The sequence below is a fragment of the Natrix helvetica genome, assembly GCF_964273705.1.
Source record: "Natrix helvetica genome assembly, chromosome: 3".
Taxonomy (NCBI): Eukaryota; Metazoa; Chordata; class Lepidosauria; order Squamata; family Natricidae; genus Natrix; species Natrix helvetica.
In genome coordinates, this window is record NC_138549.1 from 6795272 (window position 1) to 6802641 (window position 7370).

Below are 7370 nucleotides of genomic sequence, written 5' to 3' on the forward strand. Positions count from 1 at the left end.
CTTCCTTCCTTCCTTCCTTCCTTCCTTCCTTCCTTCTTTCCTAGTTTTCCACTTATTGCTTCCTTCCTATTTCTCCTTCTTTCCTTCTTGTTTTCCTTCCTTCCTTCTTTCCTCCCTCCCTCCCTTTGCAATAAGTGGGAATAGAGGAGGGGGGGGGAAGAGGAGGAAGAAGAGGAAAAAACTAGAAAATCACTAAACTATTTTTTAAATTTTGCCCCTGCCTTACTTGCCATAATAGTGCATTGATTCCCCCCCCCCCCCAGCCTTGAAGTGTTTACATAATGTGAAGGGCAGTGGCATAATGAAAAATAATGTTCTTTGACATCCCAATTAGTAAGATGAATGCCACTGGCTTCTCAGGGATAGGGAGTGCAATGAATTAGAAGTCTGTTTTCATATTGCTTTGTTTACCTGAAAGACCTTCTGGGGCGATGAATGAAATTTTTAAATGTATCAGTATTTTTTTCTTATCAAGACCTGCTCTGCAAAGGTGAGCATTCATTACATTAAAAGTCTATCTAAGAAGTGACCATCCCTTCTACAGCAGAATATTGTCTATCATTGATTGTTTTCAGGAAAGGCTGAAATACACCTGGATCTCCATCTCTTGAAATGTTCCCCGGAGTAACAGGGAAGATCAAGTGACAAACTTTGCTGGAGGCAGTTATGAAGCAACCTGTTCTGACCCAGCTCCCCAAACACAACAAACCCTCTGAAGTGAACTCAAATATTCTTTTATTAGGAGTGCCGGCAAAAAGTTTCTCTCTCAACGCAGGCTAACAAGGCCAACCGGCGGGAAGATGAATAGTTGTCTGTCTGCTAGCAACGGTGGCTTTTCCATCCCAAGGACCGGCCCATAGATTTCCACTGCTCTCCTCTTCTCTGCCTTCTGCACATCAACGTAACAGACACTGGGCCCAGCTATTCCTCTTCTTCCTCATCAGCCACCTCCAGGCTTAGTTGTGTGCTATGCTGACTTCCTTGTGATTGTCGGAATCTGTTGGTGGTTTCTGAGCTGTTCTTGATGTATGGCAGTGAAATTCTTTTTAGGGTTTGTGTTGGTTGCGCTGTGTTGGGTCGGATGCACAGGGACTTTTTGACAAAGTTGCATGGGAATCCATTTTGTTGGAACGTGTTGTGTAGAAATGTTTTTCCTGCTGTGTAATTACGAACAAAAACATACAGTAGTGGCCAAAATTGTGGAAACCTTTCGGGAAAAGTGTATTTTTGAGGTTTGATGGCTAATAACATCACTTGTTTTGGAGTAGTACCATAAAATTATATATCAATGGAAAGATAATTTAATCAAGAATGTACCGTAACAAAGTGTGTTTAATTATCTGTATTCTATGAAAAGATATAGCCATGTAGCGAGAAAAAGGAAGCGCAACTTAATACAATACAATACAATAGTAGAGTTGGAAGGGACCTTGGAGGTCTTCTAGTCCAACCCCCTGCCTAGGCAGGAAACCCTATACCGTTTCAGACAAATAGCTATCCAACATCTTCTTAAAGACTTCCAGTGTTGGGGCATTCACAACTTCTGGAGGCAAGCCGTTCCACTGAAGTTGTGAACTTGCTTAAAGTTGATATCAGATAGCTTTCCTTCATCTGACTGTAGCCAATGAGCATGAATGTTTAGAGAGCCAATCAGGCATCATCTTGTTTTGACAATGAGCCAATCAGATCACAGTAGGATTCAGTTATTGCTGTCATGTATTGAAGCTGAGAGGAGGACATTTGTCATAGGCAATTTTTCCATATCTCGTTTTTTTTCTACGCGTTTCACTTTTCTTCTTTATAACTGCTAGTCTAATAGCAAATCCTTCATAAACATTATTGCATTACATTCTTGATTAAATTATCTTCCCATTGATATATAATATTATGGTACTCCAAAAAAAGGGGTGTTATTAGCCATCAAATCTCAAAAATACTGTACGCTTTTCCCAACATTTTGGCCATTACTGTAGCGGTGGCTGAAAAACTTCCTAGGTCTTGGCCTTTACACTAGAACAGGGGTGTCCAAACTTAGGAACTTTAAGACTTGTGGACTTCAACTCCCAGAATTCCCCAGCCAGCAGAGCTGGCTGGGGAATTCTGGGAGTTGAAATCCACAAGTCTTAAAGTTCCCAAGTTTGGACACCCCTGCACTAGAGTTTCTGTAACAAAACACCATTCATCATCACAAAAAAAGTAGTGTGCCCATAAGAAAAGAGGTACAAGGGTAAGATTTGAGTCGGAGCTGAGAATGAAGACTTTGTCAGCAAATAGTCTCAACCTGAGCTCGCCGTTTTTCCAGACGGTAGACTTTCATTGGTTCTTTGCAGTGGAAAAGAAGGCCACTCTTGTCTCTGGATTTCATCCTTCCTATGTGATTCTTTTCCGAAGAGTGACTCTACCATGGTAGAGAAGATGTCCAGTTCTAATAAGGCCAAAGGTGACGTCTTAATTCACTTCCCCACACAGAATAGGCAGGTCCTGTACAGAAGAAGTAGCAAAAATTATCACATTCATATATAGAACAGCTTGAACCCCAGTTAGAAAGCCAATTTTAACAGGTTAGTCAATTGTATCCATTCTGCATTTGCACGTCCTCGCAAGTCTAAAATTCAGCATTTCCTTTCCCCATAGAAAGGCTGGTAGGGTGTAATTGCCTTGCAAAGGTGGCCAATTATGCTTGCACGCTACAACTTGCAATTACCACCAAGACAATAAAAATGCAAGTCGGAAGACCGGCCTGGTTATGGAGAGCAGGACAGGATTACCGGTCCATTTTTTGCCCCATGACCCACAAAATTGAGAACTGGAAGTGCTGGCAGCTGGGTTTCTGAACAGTCAAAGTAATTAAGTTCACTTTGGAAAGACAAGTTCCATAACTTTGGTTTTGAGGAGGAGGTTTAAGAAAAAGCTACTGTGTTTTCTGTGCCAGATCTTAATAACGAATACCATATTTTTCAGAGTATAAGACTCACCGAAGTATAAGACGCACCAAGATTTTGAAGAGGCAAATTTTTAAAAAAGGTTTTGTAATCTGCAGGCCCCCCAAAATGGGCCAAATGTTGCAATTCTGTTGAAAACCAAGGTTGAAGAGTACTTGAACAGAAGACAGAGTGCTACTATACAATAATACTCTCCTTTTAGGGACATTGTTAACAATGGAATATTCTTTTTTTTTTTAAAAATGTAACCTGCCTTTATTAAAAATAATTCAAGTCCGTGAACATATCCAACACATCTTCCTCCTCCTATTTTTCCAATTAATCACCTTCCACTTCTGTAAAGTGAAAAATTAAATGTGCTATTCAAAAGGGTGAAAACAAACCGATATGTAATAAACCAAATGTCATCTTCACATTAAATAATTGATGTCATTAATTCATTTAAAATATAGTGATGGGACACTAAGCTATGTTAGTCTCGGAATAGACCCATTCGTGTTAGACATAAGTAAAACTTTCAATAGCATTTAACCGTGATGGATGGATATCTATATTTAGGACAGGTTTATAAGGCGATACAAAGTTAAACTATATTCCGAACAGTGATATACTGTATTCATTTTAAGATTGTGCAAAGCTTGTGAGGGGATGCCTCGTAGATCTTTCTGCCACCCTAAAAACAATAACGATTGGAAAAGATTTTGAAATTGTTCATTTGAACCTTTGCATCAGTGGTGGATTGCAGGCAGGACCCCCCCCCCCCTGTATGGGCGTACCGGTGCCTGCCCGGAGCACCAGGTACCATTCTGGTACAGTGCTCTGGAGGGCCCACCCACCCGCCCGAGCTCCTTGCCTGTATTTGAGCTCTTTGGCGCTTCCGAGCACGGAGCACACAGCGCCTGCTCAACACTCTGCCAAGCAGCTGGAGTGTTGCAGAGGCTCGCAGAGGCGTTGCAAGAGGTAAGGATGCACACGTATGCTGGGCGTGTGTGTGCACACGCTCCGCGCATTCATGTGGTGGACACTGGGTCCGTTTCAACCGTACCAGTTGCAACAGGATCCGGAACCCACCACTGCTTTTTATTTTATTTATTATTATTAGCACTTATATACCGCCCCCTCTCCCGAAAGGGACTCGGGGCGGTGTACAGTCCGTATTAAAAAACACCAAATAAAATACATGTATGCATAGGAGGAGGATAAAATAGACCAAAACTGTACAGCTAATAAATAAACAATATAAAATTTAAAATATCATACAATTTATACACTATCCCTCTAAAAGCCAGTAAAAAGTATATGCCAGGGGGGGGTAGACGTTGTAAATTATGCCAAACCAGCCAGTCGGAACAGGTGTGTCTTCAGTTTCTGTCGGAAGGAGCGGAGGTCAGTAGTGGTTCTAATGTCGGGGGGGAGGTCATTCCAGAGGGTTGGGCCCATCACAGAGAAGGATCTACTCCTAGGTGTCGCCCGCTGGCATTGCCTAGCGGACGGCACCAGGAGAAGGCCCTCCCTGTGTGAGCGGATAGGTCGCAGGGACGTGTGTGGTAGGATGCGATCCTGCAGATAACTAGGTCCTCCGCCATGGAGCGCTTTAAAGATGGTGATCAATACCTTGAAACGCACCCGAAAGGCTACAGGTAGCCAGTGCAGCTCGCGCAGGAGAGGTGTTACGTGGGAGTAACGGGTACTTCCCATAATAACCCGCGCGGCTGCGTTCTGAACTAGCTGCAGTCTCCGGACGCGTCCCAAGGGAAGCCCCATGTAGAGGGCGTTGCAGTAGTCCAGGCGAGACGTCACCAGCGCATGAGTGACCGTGCGCAAGGCACTCCGGTCCAGTAGGGGGCGCAATTGGCGCACCAGGCGAACCTGGTGGAATGCCCCCCTTGCCACGGCTGCCACATGGTCCTCCATTGACAGCCGGGCATCAAGGAGGACACCCAAATTGCGCGCCCGCTCCACAGGGGACAACTGTTCGCCCCCTATGGCCAGCGATGGAGTCAGCTGGCTGAACCGTGGTGCCGGCAACCACAGCCACTCGGTCTTGGAGGGGTTGAGTTTGAGTCTGTTGTCCCCCATCCAGACCCCGACGGCCTCCAAACACCGGGACATCACTTCGACAGCCTCGTTGGGGTGGTTTGGGGTTGAAATATACAGCTGAGTATCATCAGCGTAGAGATGGTACTCAACCCCAAAACCACGGATGATCTCACCCAGCGGCTTCACATATGCGTTGAACAGGAGAGGCGAGAGGACCGACCCCTGTGGCACCCCACAAGTGAGTGGCCTCAGGGACGACCTCTGTCCCCCTGTCAACACACATTGCTTCCGGTCGGAGAGGTAGGAGCCGAACCACCGCAAAACGGTGCCTCCGACTCCCATCCCCTCCAACCGGCGCAATAGGATACCATGGTCGATGGTATCAAAAGCCGCCGAGAGGTCTAATAGGACCAGGATAGAGGAGCAACCCCTATCTCTGGCCCTCCAGAGATCATCGACCAACGCGACCAAGGCTGTCTCGGTGCTGTGCCCGGGTCGGAAGCCGGACTGGCGTGGGTCTAGATAATCGGATTCGTCTAGGTGTCGCGGGAGCTGCTGCGCCACCACATTCTCAACAACCTTCGCCACGAAGGGGAGGTTGGAGACTGGACGATAGTTAGCTAGCTCCATTGGGTCGAGCGAAGGCCTCTTGAGCAAGGGTCTCACCACCGCCTCTTTCAAGGCGGTTGGTAAGTATCCCTCACCCAGTGATGCGCTCACCAGGCCCAGGAGCCAGCCTCGTGTCACCTCCCAGGCTGCCAGTACCAGCCAGGAGGGGCACGGGTCCGTTAAACAAGTGGTGGGTCGCAGCCGTCCACGTAACCTGTCCAAATCCTCGGGGGCAACAGAGTCAAACTCCTCCCAGAGTGGTCTCTCAAGACTCGCTGTTGGCGGCTCGTCTGGTCCACTGACGGAGGTCCACCCGCTCCGGATCTGATCGATTTTGTCTTGCAGATATTCTCCAAACTCCTCTGCTCTTCCCTGCAAGGGCGCCTCCCGCGTCTCCTGCAACAGGAGAGAGCGGGTCACCCTAAACAGGGCGGCAGGGCGGTTATCCGCAGACGCAATGAGAGCGGCACAATGCCTACGTTTGGCCGCTTTCAATGCCACAAGGTAAGTCCGTAAAAAGGCTCTTACCTGTGTTCGGTCAGATTCGGAGCGTGAGGACCTCCACCTGCTCTCTAGACGTCTCCTATGGCGCTTCATCACCCTGAGCTCCTCGGTATACCAAGGGGCCCGGGTGGCTCGCTGCCGCAGGAGAGGTCGCAGAGGCGCGACCCGGTCTAAGGCCCCCGCCGTCGCCCTATTCCAGGCGTCGACTAGGTCCTCCGACCGAGCGCGGGTTAGGGCTACAGGTAACGGCCCAAGCTCCGCCTGGAACCTATCCGGTTCCATCAAGTGCTTGGGGCGGTACCAGCTTGAACATACTGGTTCCGCCTCCTCGCGGTGGAGGGTAGCGCCAGGGAAGTCGAGCTGGAGATATGAGTGATCTGACCATGACAGGGGCATAATCTCTAAATCCCCTATTCCCAGATCACTCGTCCACTGTTCAGATACAAAGATAAGGTCCAGTGTGTGGCCGCCTTCATGTGTGGGGCCCTGAATTAGTTGGGTCAGGCCCATGGCTGTCATGGAAGCCATGAACTCCCGAGCCACCTCAGACGCTGCTCCCGTCGACGGCAGGTTGAAATCCCCCATAACCAAGAGTCTGGGAATCTCAACCGCCGTCTCCGAGACCAGCTCGAGGAGCTCGGGCAGGGCCGCTGACGTATAGCGAGGAGCCAAGTATACAATCAGCAGACCCCACTGCCTCCCTGGGCCCCATTTCATACCCAGCGACTCACACCCGGGTATCTGAGGAACAGTGAACTCCCTCGGCTCTAGACAATCCCGTATAACTACCGCCACCCCACCACCCTTACCCAGGGCCCGAGGCTGATGGAATGCACGGAAACCCGGTGGGCACATTTCCACGAGGGGTAAACCACCCTCGTGGCCCAACCAGGTTTCCGTTATCCCTGCAAGGTCTAGCTCCCCCTCCGAGATCAACTCGTTAATGAGGGGGGCCTTGTTGGTCACAGACCTTGCATTGCAGAGCATCAGCCTAAGGCCCTGGCTCTGTAGTTCCCGACCACCTAGGCTGCGGGGGTTGGTACAAGCGACCGGGCGTAGCCAGCAGCCACGGTCTCCCAACCGACCTTGCGATCTTTTCTTGTCCTCGCATCCCCCCCTCCCCGCGACCGTTGTAATAAAACAACCCTCTACTGGAATTACTTGTTCCCTCTCCCCCCTCACCCCGCTCACTTCCTTCATAGACTCACCTGTTCGTCTGGCGTTGGCTTCCCTCCTGGCCTGGTTATCCCCCCTCCCTTTCCTAGAACCCCCTAA